The following is an 18,594-nucleotide window of genomic DNA, read 5'->3' on the forward strand; positions in this document are numbered from 1 at the left end:
TCCTTTCCCAAAATTCTTCCTCTCCCAAATTCATTCCTTTCCCAGATTCATTCCTTTCCCAAATCCCCTCTTTTCCCAGATTTATTCCTTTCCCATATTCCCTACTCTCCCAGATTTACTCTTTTCCTAAACTCACTCCTTTCCCAGATTCATTCCTTACCCAAATTCACCCCTCTCCCAGATTCACTCCCCTCCCAGATTCACCCCTTTCCCAAATTCATTCCTTTCCCAAATTCATTCCTTCCTCAAATTCATTCCTCTCCCAGATTCACCCCTTTCCCAAATGCCCTCCTTTCCCAGATTCCTTCATCTCCCAGGTTCATTTCTCTCCTAGAAAGAAGATTCCTTCATCTCCCAGGTTCATTTCTCTCCTCTTCTTTCCCAGATTCCCTCCTTTCCCAAATCCACTCCTTCCCCAGATTTACTCCTCTCCCAGATCCACTCCTTTGCCAGATTCATTCCTTCCCCAAATTCAATCCTCTTCCAGATCCATTCCTTTCCCAGATTCCCTCCTTTCCCAGATTCCCTCCTCTCCCAAATTCCTTCCTCTCCCAGATTCCCTCCTTTCCCAACAGGAGAAGTGGCATCAAACACTCTTTGCAAGGTTCTGGCCAAAGGAAAATCCCTGCTGTGCCCAGGGAAAAGAGGGACAGAGAGGGGAAAAGGGATGAGCCCAGGGGTTCTGGAAACCTCCAGCAGCAAAACTCAGGAGTTTCTGCATTCCAGGGCACTTTTAAAGACAGAAACCCCAGAATGTTTCAAACCTGAGATTCACCTCAAAAAGCAGCACAAAAGGACATGCCCAAAGTTCATCCTTCCAGCAGCACACTGAGATTGGCGTTTAGGGAAATTAATCTCAAATTCTTTGAGAATTCCTAGAGAAGAGCAGGTCAGTAAAACACCTTCTCCAGCCCCACGAGCTGGGCCTTGCTACACCCACCACCCACCAGGTGTGAAATCACAAAATCCCTGACTGGGTTAGGTTTGAAAGGACCTTAAATCCCATCCCATCATCCCATCCCATCCCATCCCATCCCATCCCATCCCATCCCATCCCACCCCACCCCAGCCCATCCCATCCCATCCGACCCCATCCCATCCCATCATCCCATCCCATCCCATCCCATCCCATCCCATCCCATCCCATCATCCCATCATCCCATCATCCCATCCCATCATCTCATCCCATCCTACCCCATCCAATCCCATCCCACTCCATCTCATCCCACCCCACCCCATCCCATCATCCCATCATCCCATCATCTCATCCCATCATCTCATCCCATCCTACCCCATCCCATCCCACCCCATCTCATCCCACCCCACCCCACCCCATCCCATCCCATCCCATCCCATCCCATCCCATCCCATCCCATCCCACCCCACCCCATCCCAGCCTCATCTTGAAAAGCCCATCTAAAATTGATCTTTCAAGGGGATTTTTAAACCCTATTCTTGATGGTGTTTTGCCCTTTCAAAGCTCCCCTGAACACCCAGAAATCCTCCTCAAAACCGAGGATCTGAGCAGAGAAACAAGGCAGGGAGTGTCACAGCTGCTCGGGAGGGAAATGTCACCTCCTGCAGCTCCTGCTGCTCCCTCGGGAGCCCAAGGAGAGCTGGCAGCTCTCAAAGCAAGCTCCAGGCTGGTGGCTCGGCTTATCCCGAGCTCAGCTCGGCTCCCTCAGTGCCCCGTGCCCAAATCACTTGTGACAAGTTTGGCCGCGGCCGGCGGCAGCGGCTCGGCCGGATTAACCCCGCTGCCGATGCGCTCCTAAATCCCGGGGCCACCCAGAACCCCGGGGCACTGGGAGTCAGCCACAGGCAGGGCCGCCCTGATCACGCCCCAGAGAGATCCGCAGAACGGAGAAATTAAAAAAAAAAAAAAAAACCACCACAAAAACTAAAAAAATTTAAAAAAATTTAAAAAAAACCACCCACAAAAACAAAGAGAAAGAACTCCCACCACCCGCCAAAAAAAACCCAAACAAACAGAAAAAAAAACAAACAAAAAAAACCCAAAAAAAACGCAAAACCAAACAAAAAACCTCCCCACCCAAAACCAAACAGAATAACAAACAAAAAAAAAAAACTCAAACAAAAAAAACCCGCAAAACAAAACCAAACGAAAAACCTCCCCCCAAAACAAACAAAAAAAACCAAACAAAAAAAACAAACAAAAACCGCAAAACCAAACAAAAAACCTCCCCCCCAAAACAAACAGAAAAAAACCCACAAAAAACCCACAACTAGCCAAAAAAAACAAACAACCCACAAACCAAAACAAAAATAAACAAAAAAATTCTCCCCCGCCAAAAGAATTTAAAAACCCAAAAAAACAACACAAAACACCAAACCAAAACCAAAACAAAAACGAACAAAAAAATTTCCCCACAATAAAACAAACAAAAAAATTTCCCCACAATAAAACAAACAAAAAACCCACAAAAGAACCCAAAAAACATCAAACCAAAACCAAAGCAAAACAAACCAAAAACAAACAGAAAAACTTCCCCCCTCAAAAAAACAAACAAAAACAAACCCACAAAAGAACCCACAAAACACCAAACCAAGAACAAAGCAAAACAAAAACAAACAGAAAAACTCTCCCCCCCAAAAAAAAACCAAAATAACCCAAAAAAGACCCCAGAAAACACCAAACCAAAAACAAACAGAAAAACTCTCCCCCCCAAAAAAAAACGAAATAACCCAAAAAAGAACCCAGAAACCACCAAACCAAAAAAACCCTCAAAACAAAACAGAAGCAAATAAAAAAACACCCCACAAACCACCAAACAAAAAAAAAGAAAACAAAAACAAACAAAAAACCCACAAAAAAAAAAACCACAAAAAAAACCAAAAAAAACAACACAAAAACCCCACAAAAAACCCAAAACAAACAAAAAGCAAACAATCAAACAAAACCCCAAACCAAACAAATAAAAAAGCAATAACTGAAGAAGAAAGCTGCAGAAGGCAGAGATTTTGAGGGGATTGAGGGTGGCCGGTGTTCCCTGCACTGGGGCTGATGTGGGGACACAGGGAGCAGAGGGAACAGCCCATAATATGCACACCCCAGCCTGGGGGGAACAGCCACTGCAACCCCAGAGTGGGAATGGGAACAGTGGGGATAGTGGGGATAATGGGGATAATGGGAATAATGGGAATGGGAATAGTGGGAATAATGGGAATAATGGGAACAATGGGAATAGGAATGAGAATGGGGAATGGGGATGGGAATGAGGAATGATAATGGCAATGGGAATGGGGATGGGAATAGGGATGGGGATGGGAATGAGAATAGGGACTGGGAATAGGGATAATGGGAATGGGGAATGGGAATGGGGGTAATGGGAATGAGGAATGGGAATGGGGATAATGGGAATGGGGAATGGGAATGGAGATGGGGAATGGGAATGGGAATGGAGATGGGGAATGGGAATGGGGATAATGGGAATAGGGAATGGGAATGGGGAATGGGGATAATGGGAATGAGGAATGGGAATGGGAATGTGGGTGGGCATGGGAATGGGGGTGGAAAATGGGAATGGGGAATGACAATGCCAGTGGCAATGGGTAGGCAATGGCAATGACAATGGCAATGGAGAATGGGAATGGGAAGCACAGCCAAGGTTTGGGGCGTCAGGCCCTGAGAGTGCCAGGGGCTCCCTGTGGGTGCTGCTCCCCTCATCCCCCCGGGAATGCTGCAAACACAGGAAAACCGAGCTGGTGGGACAGGCAGAGCAGCAGAGCCCAAAGCCTGCCAGCGCGGGAAGGGGCAGGGAAGGGATCCTGGGGGTTCAAGATTTCCTCAAAAAGTGATTGCCAACATCCAGGGAGAAACTCTGGGAGCTGGGGAGGGGTCCCTGGGATGACCAGCGGGGTCAGGTTTGAGGGGGAGTCACCCCCAGAGCCCCCCCAGCCCTGGTGGGATGAGTCTGGGACAACATTCCAAGGATTCCTGAGGACCAAGCCCAGCATAGCCCAGCAGAGCTCCCTGATCCTGCAGCTGAGCAAGGACAAACCTCCAGGGACAGACAAACCCCAGGACAGAAGCAGACCTGCACCATTGCTGATGCCAAAACTCCTCAACGCCTCCCCTGCACCCAACTGCACTGCCAGGACCCGGCTCCTGTGGAAAACCTCCCTGTCAGGACCCTGCACCGCTGCAGGGACATCCCCAAACAGCCAGCAAATCACCAAAAGCCTGGAAAATATTCCTGCTTTTCCTCCAATTCCCAGGAGCTGGGGACATTTGGGTCCTGCTGCTGCTTGAGGAGGACGCTCCATGTGGCACAGAAGGACTTGGAATGGGTCCCTTTGGAGAAGGATTTTCCTGCTCTGCCTGGGATCCCGTGGATCTGAAACAGTTTTGTTGAAACTGGCAATTTAATTAGTGAGGGGAGAAAAAAAAAATCTCCGGCATAATTCAGGAAGAAACATCATTTCCAAGTTAATGAGAGAAATATTTTAATTACGGCGCTTAACAAGTTATGACTTTGCCAAGAGGTTCTCCTGGGGAGGCTGCACATTTTTTTTTCCATGGATTTCAAGCAAGGGAGAGTGGGAGAGGAGAGGGGAAGAAGCAGAGGAGGAAAACTATGGAAAGGAAGAGAGGCAGCAGGAAAGGCTTTGGTGAAAGCAAAAAACAAAAGATTTTTCAAAATGAAGAGAGACCAGGGAACATCATCTCAGGGCGGCTCTGGTGACACAGGAGAAGGATTTAGGTTGGATTTAGGTTGAGTTCTCCCCAGTGAGGGTGGGGAGGCCTTGGCACAGATTCCCAGAGCAGCTTTGGCAGCCCCTGGATGCTGGGAGTGCCCAAGGCCAGGCTGGACAGGGCTTGGAGCCGCCTGGGACAGTGGAACCGGATGAGCTTTGGGGTCTCTCCCAAGCCAAAGCCTCCCCTGAGTCCCTCCAGGCTCTCCCCAGCCCGTGGGTGCCAGGGGCTGAGCCCTGGGCAGCTCCCAGGGCAGGAAGTTTCTCCCTTTGAAGGCGGCTCCTGGGGGTGAGATTTGTTTTTTCTGCACGGCTCAACAGAAAGAGCAATTTCCTCCTCCGAGCTGCAGCCCTGGCTCCTGGCAGCTCAGGTTTCCTTCCTGGTGGTGAAGTCCCTCCGTGGCAGCCAGGCCTCTGCTCCTCTTGGGGACACCTGGGACTCGTTCAGTGTCCCCAGTGCCACCAGCCACCACCATAAAACCAGTTTGATATGAGCTCAGCTTGATAAATCCACCATCTCTGGCAGATGATTCATTGATGCCCATGAGCTCCTGACAGGTTCTCAGGTCTTTATTAGTCCTGAATCACATCTGCTCATAAATACCAGAGGGGTTTTTCACACCTTGGGTTATTATTGAAGGAGGACTCGTTTCGGCTGCCTTAGAAAAATATTTCCTGCTCTTTTCGGCTTCTGCAGGATTCCAGGAAGGGCTCGGCAGCAGAGGCTCCCCCAAACACATCCTCACATCTGCTGCAGCCACACTTGGAGCAACTGAGAAGTTAAATAAGAGGAGAAGGAGAAAGGACTCAAAGCAAAGCAGAGTCATTGTTTACCTCCCGTGTTGGCTTTGAGATGATATCGAGCTGCAGAGCAGGAACTCAAACAGCAGGGACTGACTTTGATAAAACACATCCTTCCTTCCTTCCCTCCTGCACCTGGGGAGGAGCTGCTGCAGCCCGGGATCCCCTGAGAGGGACAGGGGCACTGCCAGCCCTGCAGAGGTGCCAAACACCTCCCAGGAGCTGCCAGCAGGGAGCCAGGACAATTCCATGTTCTCCTCAGGATCCCACCACAGCTGGAATAAAAGAGGAGCTGGGATCAGAATGAAACAGGGTGGACACTGGGCTGCTCACAGAGGGGCATCCAGAGCCTGGGGTTTTCCAGAAAAAGATGAAAATCCAAGTTCCAGCACAGAAAGTGTTCCCCCAGCACTCACCTAAAGGTACAGAACTGGCAACAGCCCAGGAAAATTTCTCCCCCATTCCTTTGTGGGAAGCAATGGAGTGATTTCCCCTCTGCCTGGGGGAATGACTGAGCCAGGGAAGAAAAAGAATTCCCTGAGGGACACTGAATTCTCTGGAGGAAACTGAACATCCTGGAGGAATCTGAATTCCTTGGGGGAATCTGAATTCCCTGGGGGAATCTGAATTCCCTAGAGGAAACTGAATTCCCTTGGAAGAATCTGAATTCCCTTGGAGGAAACTGAATTCTCTGGGGGAAACTGAATTCCCTAGGGGGAACTGAACTCCCTCAAGGAATCTGAATTCCCTTGGAGGAAAGTGAATTCCTTGGAGGAAACTGAACATCCTGGAGGAATCTGAATTCCTTGGGGGAATCTGAATTCCCTGGAGCCAGCCTGGCAAGTTCACCCACAGCAATTCTGGCTGCAAGTCCAGGAGCCCAGAAAGTCCCAAATTCCTGAACCCACCTTGAGCAATCCCACAGCACAACCTGCCCAGGTGACTGTCGCTGCCAGCCAGGGCTGGCCTTGGCTGCAGCCTGTCACCCATGTCACCCGTGTCACCCGTCCTGTAAAACCACAGCTCCCAGTTTCCTGAAACTGGAGAGGGTTGTTGGCTTTGGCCTGGCTGCAATGTGCTCCAGGCTCCTTGGGAACGTGGGATTTACCAGGAGACCCTAAACCCCAACTCCAGCCCCTCTGCAGGCAGGAAGGAGGCTCCAGCAGCCTTCCCCAAGCTGCATTTTCCTTGGAATGCTGCTCCCTCCTGCCCCAAGGCAGCAGCCAAAGCTCCAGGCAGGAACTGGGAGCTGGGACAAAGCCACTGGTGCTGCTGCAGCCCCACACTTGGTGTGCGCAGCCCTGCCTGGCCTTGTCCAGCTCTCCCCCAGCCCAGAAAACCCCCGAGCTTCAGAAACCAAAGGGAAAACCTTGGGAACACATCCAGGATCCAGCATTTGGGAAAACCTCCCTGTAAAAACTCCCAGACAGAACCCAGGGCCCTCAAGGCCGGGCACTGGGATGCTCAGATTTGGGGGTTTTTTTAATCCCTCCAAGTGGCTATGGAGAAAATGTCCCTTATTTTAAAAGGCCTAAGGCTTCTACATTCAGGATCCAGCATTTGGGAAAACCTCCCTGTAAAAACTCCCAGAGGCCTCAAGGATGGGTGCTGGGCTGCTCAAATTTGGTTTTTATCCCTCCAAGTGACTATGGAGAAAATGTCCCTTATATTAGAAGGCCCAAAGCTTCTGCACCCAGGATCCAGCATTTGGGAAAACCTCCCTGTAAAACTCCCAGACAGAACCCAGGGCCCTCAAGGCCGGGCACTGGGATGCACAGATTTGGGGTTTTTTTAATCCCTCCAAGTTAGTATAGAGAAAATTTCCCTTATTTTAGAAGGCCCGCAAGGATGCAGCATTTGGGAAAACCTCCCTGTAAAAACTCCCAGACAGAACCCAGGGCCCTCAAGGCCAGGCACTGGGATGCTCAGATTTGGGGTTTTTTTTATCCCTCCAAGTGGCTATGGAGAAAATGTCCCTTATTTTAGAAGGCCCAAAGCTCCAGGCATGGTGTGGGCAGCTCTGTGCTGGATGTACACGAGGAATAAAGGAAGGAATTCCCAAAAGTGCACCAAAACCAGCTCCAAGCTGGAGCCAGGCCTGGCCAGGAGGCCTCAGAGCACAGGCCTGGTTATTTATTCCTGAATTTGGCTTTTCCCAGGGGACATTTTGCAGGTTGGGCAGGCCCAGCTCCCTGGGAAGATGCACAGGAATGGGATGGGATGAAACCAGGAGGAAGGAAATCATCTTTTTCCCCACAGGAGTCTGCTCCACCCAGCAAAAATGACCCCAACCTCCCTCTTTTTGTGCAGCCACAGCCTGGGGATGTTCCTCCTTTTATCCTGTGTCACATCCCCCATGAGCAGGGACACCTCCACCACCCCAGCTTGCTCCAAGCCTCATCTTGAAAAACCCCTTTAAAAAATGAGTCTTTCAAGGGGATTTTTAAACCCTATTCTTGATGGGGTTTTGCCCTTTCAAAGCTCCCCTGAACACCCAGAAATCCTCCTCAAAACCGAGGATCTGAGCAGAGAAACAAGGCAGGGAGTGTCACAGCTGCTCGGGAGGGAAATGTCACCTCCTGCAGCTCCTGCTGCTCCCTCGGGAGCCCAAGGAGAGCTGGCAGCTCTCAAAGCAAGGAAACGTGGAGATGGAACAAGGCTGTGCTGCCAGGGAGGTGCAGGACACCTGCAGCGGGCACTGGGGACACTGTGGAGGTGTTCAGGGTGTCCCCCCAAGCAGGGCCCGGCTCCTGCAAACCCCCAGAGGTGGAAGGGGTTAAACTCCTCATTTCTGAGGGATTTCTCCCTAATCTGTGCACATGGCCCAAGGGATCAGGGCTGTGGGTGGTGGTGCAAGCCTGTGGCAGTGCTCAGGCCCTGGGCCCAGCACCTGACTGCTCTGCAAACCCTCTTAGCCCAGCACTTTTCAAATTTAATTAAGAGGCTCCTCTGAAGGGCTTAAAGCTGCTGCTGTGCCAGCCCCAAAGCGCTCCCAGGAGCCTGACAAGGGCAGGAGGGAGCAGGGACACTCACTTTGCAGAGTTTCACCCAAGCCACAAAGCCACGGCAGGGAGGGGGGCAAAAATGTAAAAAAAAAAAAACCAAACCCTGAAGGTGATGCTGAGAACTCAGGGTCAGATTCTTTTCTGCAGAGGTAATGGGGGAAGAGGGAGGAAATTCAGGTTAATAAAAAACGGGCTCTGGTGGTTAAAGTTTGCCAGCCCTGAGGATGTGCTCAGCCTGAGCCACCCTGGGGCTCCCAGGGCAGGGCAAGGCTGGCACTGCCAGGGCACAGGGCAGCCCTGCAGGTGGCAAAACTGCTGGAAATCCCCATCCCTCCTCAGCTCCTCAGGAGGAGGAGAAAATCCAGGAAAAATCCAGGAAAAATCACAGCAGCAGCAGGCCCTGGGTTAACTGTGTAATGCTCAGGACAAGAATTATGTAGTTATAAATATGTATATATATATATAAAAATACAAGTATAATATAGTTATAAATAGATATAAAAATACAAGTATAATATACAAGTGTAATACATATATATACATATACATATAGAAATACATATATATATGTATAATATATAAAATACCAGTATTATGAAGTTATAAATATATATATATATTTATATATATATTTATATATATTTAAAAATACAAGTATAATACATATATATGTATATAAATACATATATATACATATAGAAATACATATATATACATACATAAATACAAATATAATATATAGGAATACAAGTATTATATCTTTGTAGTTATAGTTATAAATATATAAATACAAATATAATATATATGAATACAAGTATTATATAGTTATAAATATATATAAATACAAGCATAATACATATATATGCATATATAAACACATATATATACATATAAAATGCATATATATATACATATACACATATAAATACAAATGCATAAATTGTATAAATGCATATATATACACATATATACATATACATATATAAATACAAATATAATATATAAAAATACAAATATAATATATAGAAATGCAAGTATTATATAGTTATAAATCCAGGGAAGTTTTGCATCACTTCCCTAGATTTCCCTCAATTCCAAACTAGGACCCAGCACCATTCTCCTATCTCTCCAGGAGAATTTCTCCCAGGAAAACCAGCTCGATGCAGGCATGGAGCCCGGTTTGGCAGTGTAAAGGTGAGAAGCTCCAAGCACCACCCAGGAGGAAGATCCCAGTTCCCAAAATTAGCCCCGGACCAAGCTCCCACCTGGAAGTTCTGCCAGGAGCTGCAAACTCAATTACCTGCATGACAGCAGCTCCATGCCCTGACTTGAAATTTGAAGTTTGGGGTTGAGGAGTTTGGGTTCCCGCCCCCCCCCCCCCCACCCCCATTTTTGGCTACTTGGCAAAGTTCCCCCAGCAGGAAATTCGGAAGAGAAACAGTCTCAGTGTCAATAGTGCCCCGAGCTTATTTACCCAGGGCTATTTGCACGAGATAATCGCTCACAAGTGTCTCACCTCCTCCACTCCAGGTGATGTCATGGAAGTGGCATCCAGGGCAGGAGCCAGAGTGAACCAACATAACCCAGGCCCAGCAGGAAACGGCTCAGGAGCCTCTCCACGTGCAGGGAATGGAGCTCCCCTTCTCCCCTGGGACTGTCCAGGACATGGAACCTGCTCCCCCTCACCTGGAACAGAAGTTCCTGTCCCCAGAAGTGCCCTTCACATGGAACCTGCTCCCCCTCACCTGGAACAGAAGTTCCTGTCCCCAGAAGTGCCCTTCACATGGAACCTGCTCCCCTTTTCCCCTGGGACTGTCCAGGACTTGGAATCTGCTCCCCTTCTCCCTTGGGACTGTCCAGGACATGGAACCTGCTCCCCCTCACCTGGAACAGAAGTTCCTGTCCCCAGAAGTGCCTTTCACATGGAACCTGCTCCCCTTTTCCCCTGGGATTGCCCAGGACATGGAACCTGCTCCCCTTTTCCCCTGGGATTGCCCAGGAACCTGCTCCCCTTTTCCTTTGGGACTTTCCAGGACATGAAATCTGCTCCCCTTTTCCCCTAGGATTGCCCAGGACATGGAACCTGCTCCCCAGGGCTGTCCAGGACATGGAACCTGCTCCCCTTTTCCTTTGGGACTTTCCAGGACATGAAATCTGCTCCCCTTTTCCCCTAGGATTGCCCAGGACATGGAATCTGCTCCCCTTTTACCTTTGGGACTGTCCAGGACATGGAATCTGCTCCCCTTTTCCCATGGGATTGCCCAGGACATGGAATCTGCTCCCCTTTTACCTTTGGGACTGTCCAGGACATGGAATCTGCTCCCCTTTTCCCATGGGATTGCCCAGGACATGGAACCTGCTCCCCTTTTCCCCTGGAACCCACAGCAGCAGAGCACTGTTTTGTATGTAACTGAACGCAGCTTTTGTAGGAGAAAAAAACCAAATTTATATAAATAAATAAATAAATAAATAAATAAAACTTTGTATCATTTCCAACAAGCACAGCCAGCAGGGTCCTGCTTGGAGGGGACTCCTGCACCTGGGTGGATTTCCAGGGCTCATTAAAACAAGGACAAGTGGGAAGCTGACGTTCCCTCCAGCTCCTTTCAGCTCTCCCTGTTCCCAAAAGCTCAGGGACCACAGGGACAGCCCTGCTTGGCAGCCCTCAAAAAGAACCCTCTTGCCATTTTATCCCATTCTTTAAACAACTAAAAGCCAAGAGGGAGCTGGAGCCCGGGGGGGGATATCAGACGATTAAATATCCCCAGCAGCCCAGAGAGAGAAGAGCACAGGAACAAAGGGGTGGGGAGGGAAAAAAAAAAAAAAATCTGCTTTTTATTATTAAACTATTCTCTCAAATTTCTAATAAGCAGGTTGAAGTTTAAATTACCAGATCTCTGACAAAGTCAGGATCCGAGCAGCTCAGGAGCCTGCAGATAACAATCGCCTTCCCCCGGATCGCTTTCAAGGCCCTTTCTGCCGAGACAAAGCTCCCATTCAGAGGGCACAGGCACCTCGGGGCTTCGGTTTCCCCCAGCCCCGGAGCCCCAAAGGCTCAGCCAGGCACAGAGGCAGCTCCTGCACCTGCAGCAGGACGGCACAGAAAGGATCGGGAATGCTGGAAAAGCCAGGATCCACGGCAGCCTCACGCAGCCCTACAAATCTGCCAGATCTGGGGGGGGGAAAATGAGGGAATGAGGATCCCTGAGTGCTCCCAGAGCTGCCCCAGCGTTTGGGTGCTGGGAGGATAGAGCAGAGGCAGAGGATGTGCCACAGCTTGTCCCAGGTGGGATTAAAGCTGGGAGAATTCCTGGCCTGGGAACGGGGCAGGAAGGATGCACCAAATCCCCCTGATCATCAGAGTTCTGAGGGAATGGAAGGAAAAGAGACATTTGATAGTGGATCAGGAAGGTGAGACCGGGCTGGGAGAAGGGGCAGGTGATAAACACAGAGCACCTGGGCAAAGAGCAGTGAAATCTCCTTTTCCAGCACCACAAACGCACCCAGATCCCAAATGCACGGAAGCATCTGCAGCTCCCAGGCTGATTCCTTCTAAGTCCTGTGCCACACTTCCCCTGGTGTGATACAAGAGTGTGTGCTACAGGCTACAAGAACATAAAGTTTGGTGGGTGATTGGTTGATGATTTATGATCATGGTTTGTGGTTTTGTTTGGGGTTTTTTTGGGGGTTGGTGGTTATGGGGGGATGATGGCAGCTGGCACAGGGTGACAGACACAGACACCCAACCCCACTTCCAGCTGGGGCTTTGCACATGCCAAACCCATCTGCAGCTCAGGCCCACGGGCCGTGTCACCAGGGGAGCCCCAAGGTGCCACCGGCTGCTGGGCAGGGCTGTGCCCCGGCTCCCCTCGACCCCGGAGGCACCAGCAGCGGCGCTAATTGGGGTTAATTAAGCAGGAGCCAGCTGGGGGACCCGGGCTCATCCCGCGGGATCAGCTGGCAAACAGCATCCCCATTCCTCAGCACGGGAATTGAGGATTCTCCAGGAAATGCCGTCCCTTGCGCCTCCCCTCGCCCCGGGGCTGCTCCTTCCTTGCTGAGTGCTGAGGATAATCTGCTTCCCCTGGGTGCTCCCAGCTCCCCCTGCTCGGCTTTGGGGCCGATAATTCCGAGAATTCTGGCTGGAAAGGCTCCACATTCCCGCGCTGCCCTCCCTTCCCTCTGCCCCTGAAGCAGGAGGAAGCCAGGCAGGCTCACCTGGGGCAGGTGAGCTCCCCGGGATGCTGCACAGCCAAAACCTGCGGGAATTTCCCTCATCCTTCCCGAGAATGTTTAGTCCCACCTGCCCAGCAGCTCAGGGAGGTGTCAGAGAGGAGAAGGACAAGAACAAACCAACATCCCCTAAATCCTCTTCTCCTCTGGAGCCTGGAATTGAGGCTGAATTTCCTCCCCCATGTAGCCCTGGAAGGGCCAGAGCCCAGCACTGCCCAGCCTCAGGGTGCTGGGTCCCACCTCCTCTACTTCAGGATGCACCAAAACTCCCAAAAAAGAGGAGAAATGCCCTGAATTTGGGATTTGGGATCTGGGACAGCTTCCCCAGGGACAAGCAGTGCCCAGGACCTTCCCCCCTGCCCACCCCAGTCGTGGCTGAGAGCGGCTCCAGAACCAGCCTGGGAAGGCAGAGGAAGGAGATTTAATTCCTGCACTGCCAACAACCCATAGATCACCCTGGAAAAACTCCCCCCACACCTTCCCAGCCTGGCCTGCCGTCACAATTCCTCTAATTAATTCAGGAGAAAATTAATTACAGCAGGATTTGCGGCAGCACAGCATCTAATGACCGACTCCTGTGCTCCAAAGCAGATCATCCCAGCTCCCGCCTGCGCTGCCAAACCCGGCCCTGCCTCCTCCCCCTTCCCAGCCCAGCACAAAGCCCTGCTCTAAATTAGGCAGGGAAAGAGTGGCTTGGCAAAAACCAAGCAGAGCACCGAGGTCAGGCCCTGAAAAACAACAGCGGTGCCTAAAGAAACGCCGGCCTTAATCCCGTCATGCTTCCGCCAAAGATTCCCCTTTTCAAGGGTTTTCTTCCTGGTAAACAAAGTCCTCTCCATTGGGCTGTGAATTTTAGGACATGGTTGCTTGGTAATGCCAGGCTGCAAGGCAGGAGGTTTGTCCTGCAGAGGATGGCTCGGCTCGGGCTTTAGGGAGGAAATTCAAAAGGAGTTGGAATCTCAGGGCAGCCAGAGCTGATCTGCACCACAATTGCTCCGACCTGAAGCAGAGTTCTGCTCCTGGTAGTTTGGGTTTTTGTGAAGCTGCTCTTCCCATCCCTCCCCTGCAGCTGGCTCTGCCCATCTCCCCCTGCTCCTGAGGAAATTCCCAAAGCTCTGTGATGCTGAGTGCCCAAAGCCCAGGATTCGCCTCTCCCAGCCGAGCCCTGGCTGCCCCAGCCCTGCCCTGCACCTGCTCCCCATCACCCAGGGCTGGAGGTGTCACCTCCATGTCCCTGGGGTCACTGCACCCCCTCAGCCCCCTCAGAGGACACAAAACCCTTCCCATTCCCAGGGAGCAGCTCCTCCTCCAGCACCCCCACACCGCTCCAGGCAGGACGAGCTGGGGCACCAGGCAGGGTGGGGCATGAAGGGAGAGCAGGAGCTGGGAATGCTGGAGCCAGCCCAGTGTCCCTGAGCATCCCCCAGTGTCCCTGAGCATCCCCCTGTGCCATCCCAGTGCCCCTGAGCATCCCCCTGTGCCATCCCAGTGCCCCTGAGCATCTCCCAGTGTCCCTGAGCATCCCCCTGTGCCATCCCAGTATCCCTGAGCATCCCCTGTGCCATCCCAGTGCCCCTGAGCATCCCCCTGTGCCATCCCAGTGTCCCTGAGCATCCCCCAGTGCCATCCCAGTGCCCCTGAGCATCCCCCTGTGCCATCCCAGTGTCCTGTGAGCATTCCCCAGTGCCATCCCAGTGCCCCTCAGCATTTCCCAGCACCATCCCAGTGTCCCTGAGCATCTCCCAGCAGGGTAGGGGGTCACTGAGGGCACTGCACCCACAGGAGCAGCATTTTGGGAATGCTGGAGCCATCCCAGTGTCCCTGAGCATCTCCCAGCACCATCCCAGTGTCCCTGAGCATCCCCTGTGCCATCCCAGTGTCCCTCAGCATCTCCCAGTGCCACCCCAGTGTCCCTCAGCATCTCCCAGTGCCACCCCAGTGTCCCTGAGCATCCCCCAGTGTCCCTGAGCATCCCCCTGTGCCATCCCCAGGGGGTGAGGGGGTCACTGAGGGTGCTGCACCCTCAGTGCAGAGTTTTGCACAAGGCTGGTGCAAACAGAGAGAGGAGCACTCACACTCCCCGTGCCTGCCCTGATTAACCCCAGCAGTTCCAGCAGCTCTGGGAGCTCAGGAGGACACGGAGATGTCCAAGATGCTCTGGGTGCCACAGCTGAGGCCCCTCCACGCCAGCAGTGCCCACGAGGAGAGGCCAAATGGGCCCAAGGGCTCCTGGAGCAACCTGTGAGGAGCCAACAACCCTGCTGAGCCCCTCTGAAACGGCTCAGGAGCCTCTCAGGGCCGGGCTGGCACAGCCTCCGCTCCCAAACCCCAACCCCAACCCCACTGATTCAAAGGCAGCTCAGTGCCCAAATCCAGCTGGCATTCACAGCATCCCCTGGGTCTGAGCGGCTCCTGGAGCTGCCACATCTGCTCCCAGCACCCCCAGCCCTGCAAACAGCACCCTGAGCACCCTGAGCACCCAGCCAGGAGCTGCCCAGCCTGGGCACGGGGCTGGCACAGCCTCCACTCCCAAACCCCAAACCCCAACGATTCAAAGGCAGCTCAGTGCCCAAATCCAGCTGCATTCAGAGCATCCCCCGGGTCTGAGCGGCTCCCGGGCCTGCCACATCTGCTCCCAGCACCCTGAGCACCCTGAGCTCCCTGCCCTGTCCTGGCATGAGCTGCCCAGCCCGGGCACGGGGCTGGCACAGCCTCCAGCTGCCCCAGGGAGCCTTTGGGAAGGGTTTGTTCGGCTCCTGGCTGGCCCTGCCAGTGCCACTCGCTGTTATATAACGGGTGAGAGGTGCCAGTGCCCGAGTGGCACTGCCAGCAGCCAGCCTGGGGAGGGCACAGAGCTCAGCTCCAGGGCCACCCCGGCTGCCAGATTTTCATTTTCAGCCCTAATTTATCCCCTGCTCGTGGCACGGATGAAATCTGAGGAGATCAAAGCAGACTCGCGCTTATTTCAGCCTCTGGAAGCTCCAGGAAATTTTTGATGGAGTGGGGACACACCCAGCTGGGGCAGAGGGGTTCAGAGCATCCTGCTCCCTCCTCCTCCTCCTCTCCCTCAAGTCCATTTTCCCCAGGTTTCTGCTGGAGGGAGCAGAACCAGGAAATTTGCATTTGCGGGAGCCCAGGGCAGAGCTCAGGAAATTTGCATTTTATCGATATTCCCACTCCAGGGAACCCAGCCAAGGAAACTGCACAAAGTTCCAGAAAGGGCCAGAGGATGTTACAAAGTTACCTTCAAAGTTGCTTGGAATTTTGGGCACTGGGGGTGTTTTTCATTAAAAACAAAAAAAAAAAAAAAAATCCCAAACTTGTGCACAACTCAGCTCTTCACCCAAACAGTTCCTAAACCCGGATTTGAATAAAAACCTGATAAGATTTATAGGGAAAACAGAGGGGATTATTCCAGGAAAAGCCTCTCTCCCCTGAGAAAACGAGGCCTGAGGGTGCTCCCCCAGGCTCCAGGAGCAGAGAGTGAACCCCAACGCCGCAGTGGGGAGCCCCAAACGCGGCAGGGAGAAGAGAAAGCCCCAGCTGTGCCTCCTGCAGCCCCTCCAGCTCCTCTGGCTGTTTGTTTTCCCAATTTCTCCGCAGCAAACCAGGCCAGTTGGAAAGAAAAGGAGTAAAAAGCAGAGAGGAGGGGGAGGGAAGGAGGGAGGGAGGGAAGGAGGGAGGGGGAATTAACTCTTTGCCACCGCGCTCTGTCCATCTCCAGCAGATTTTAATCCTGCCACAGCAAGGTCAGAGTTGAAGCCTGGGCTAAAGGGCTTTGTTTTGTCCTTGGGAATCGCGTGTGACCAGCGGCAGGTCGGGGCCGCGGGCTGGAGGAGGCAGAGCCGCAGCCCCTGCTCCGAGCACCAGCTGCTTTTACCTCCCACGTTTCCAACACCTCACCCTTGAAAAGCTGCGGCGTTCTCGCTAAACTGTTTCTTTTGTAGCGTTTGAAAGTTTCTTTTCAGCTTTCTCCCGCAGCGGCCGGGGATTTAAGAAGTGTTATTGGGGGGCTGGGGAAAGATTAAACCGCGCTGGAGGAGCTGAACGCGGCTCGTTCGACTCCCAAAGGAGGCGGAGAGTGGAAAAGGCTCCCCCGAGCTGCTGGAGGTGCGGGCTGGGGCTCTCAGGAGGAGGCCAGAGGAGCCTCTCCCACCCTTCCCCGGCTGCCAGCGGGGAATTCCACCAGGATCAGCCCGAATTCCACCAGGATCAGCCCCGAGTGCCGTCGCCGATGGCACAGGAGCGCATCCCCAGCCGGTCCCACGCTCCCCGCGGGCAGAGCGCGCATCCCGTTCCCATGGCAACGCCCGCATCCCCGCCGGGATGGGAGGGATGGCGTCATCGGCCCGGCAGCCAATGGGAGGCCGCCGAGGTGATGTCATGGCCGCGCCCCGCCCGGCGGGAGCGACCCCCGGGCCCCGCTGGGGTGGCACCGACCGGGGACAGCGACACCGGGGACACCCCAGGGGACAAATCCACCGCGTCCCGCCGCGACTCTGCGACCCTCGGCCCTTCCAGATTTTTGGCCAAATTTTTGTTTTTTCCTTTTCCCCCGAGCTCGGCCAGGGGTTGGGAGCGCCCCAGGCTGGGCCCGGCCCGAGGTGATGCCCTGGGACAGCTCAGCCAGGCCGGGAGCTGGAGCAGAGCAGGAGCAGGGAGAGGCTCGGGGGCACCAGGAGGGACACGAGGGTCCCCTCGGGGGCCCTGCAGAAAGGAGAGAACGGGAAACCGAGCAGGGACACGGCCAGGGAGCGATGGGAGCACATTGGGGAGGGGCTCAGCAGCGCCAGGAGGGCTCGGGATGGCACAGGTGGGTGACAGAAGTGTCCCCTCTCTGCTCCAGCACTGGGAGCACACTGGGGAGGGGCTCAGCAGCGCCAGGAGGGTTCTGGATGGCACAGTGGGTGACAGCAGTGTCCCCTCTCTGCCCCACTGTCACACAACACTGGGGAGGAGCTCAGCAGTGCCAGGAGGGCTCGGGATGGCACAGCTGGGTGACAGCAGCGTCCCCTCTCTGCTCCAGTGTCCCCTCTCCACCCCAGTGTCCCCTCTCCGCTCCCCCGCCTGCCGAGGACACGGGTGACTCAAAGGGTGACTCAGCCCCAGCCCAGCCAGCACGGAGCGCTCGGTTCCGCCGGGCTTTCCATGAACTCTGCCTCCTAAAAGCCTCTCCAGGGAGGGCCCCGTGCCCCTCTGCAGAGCCCTGCGGCCCCGGGTGGCCGTGGCACGGTGCCAGCAGCGCTGTCACCGCTGTCCCTGCCCGCTCCCAACGCCCCGCGCCACTCCCGGCCCGCGCTGTTGCCAAAACTGCGGCTCGGCCGCTCCCAAAGGAGAGCGGCAAAACCCGGCCGGGCACAGGGTGGGGATGGTGGCACCCGGCCCCTTCAGCCACCCCGGGGGACAGAAAGGTGGCACCGCCGTGCTGGGGTCACTGCCTGCTCTTGGAGCCGCCTGGGGGCTGTGCGAGCACCCTCAGGCCTCATTTCCTCAGGGGAGAGAGGCTTTGCCTGATATAATCCCTTCTGTTTTCCCTATAAATCTTATCGGGTTTCTATTCAAATCCGGGTTTAGGAAGAGTTTGGGTGTAGAGGAAGGGGCTCAGAGGGGAGCAGAGCCCCAGAACCAGCCCAGCTCAGCCCCAGGAAGCGCCGCTAATCAGGGAATCAGCAGCGCAGGAATTTTATCACCTGGGGACAGCTCCGGGCAGGTTTCTCCTCGTCAGCCCCGGTTTGATAAACACCCGGCCCGGCCAGCACCGCACGGGCGGGTCCTGCTCGGCTCCGGGGCACGGAGCGGGGGTTGCATGCTGGGCTTTGTCCACCTGGCTGAGCCTGAG

At 53.5% G+C, this 18,594-nt stretch overlaps 1 long non-coding RNA gene across 1 annotated transcript; it reads right to left on the bottom strand.

The window, feature by feature from the left end:
• Window positions 1-4,442: 4,442 nt before the first annotated feature.
• On the bottom strand, window positions 4,443-10,242 carry LOC118693912 (uncharacterized). The gene is made up of 2 exons (XR_004981341.2): window positions 10,039-10,242; window positions 4,443-5,792 (listed from the first exon to the last, which is right to left on the bottom strand). It is a non-coding gene; the product is annotated as an uncharacterized LOC118693912 (long non-coding RNA).
• Between the last annotated feature and the right edge of the window lie 8,352 nt (window positions 10,243-18,594).

This window comes from Molothrus ater, chromosome 19 (genome assembly GCF_012460135.2).
Source record: "Molothrus ater isolate BHLD 08-10-18 breed brown headed cowbird chromosome 19, BPBGC_Mater_1.1, whole genome shotgun sequence".
NCBI classification, from domain to species: domain Eukaryota; kingdom Metazoa; phylum Chordata; class Aves; order Passeriformes; family Icteridae; genus Molothrus; species Molothrus ater.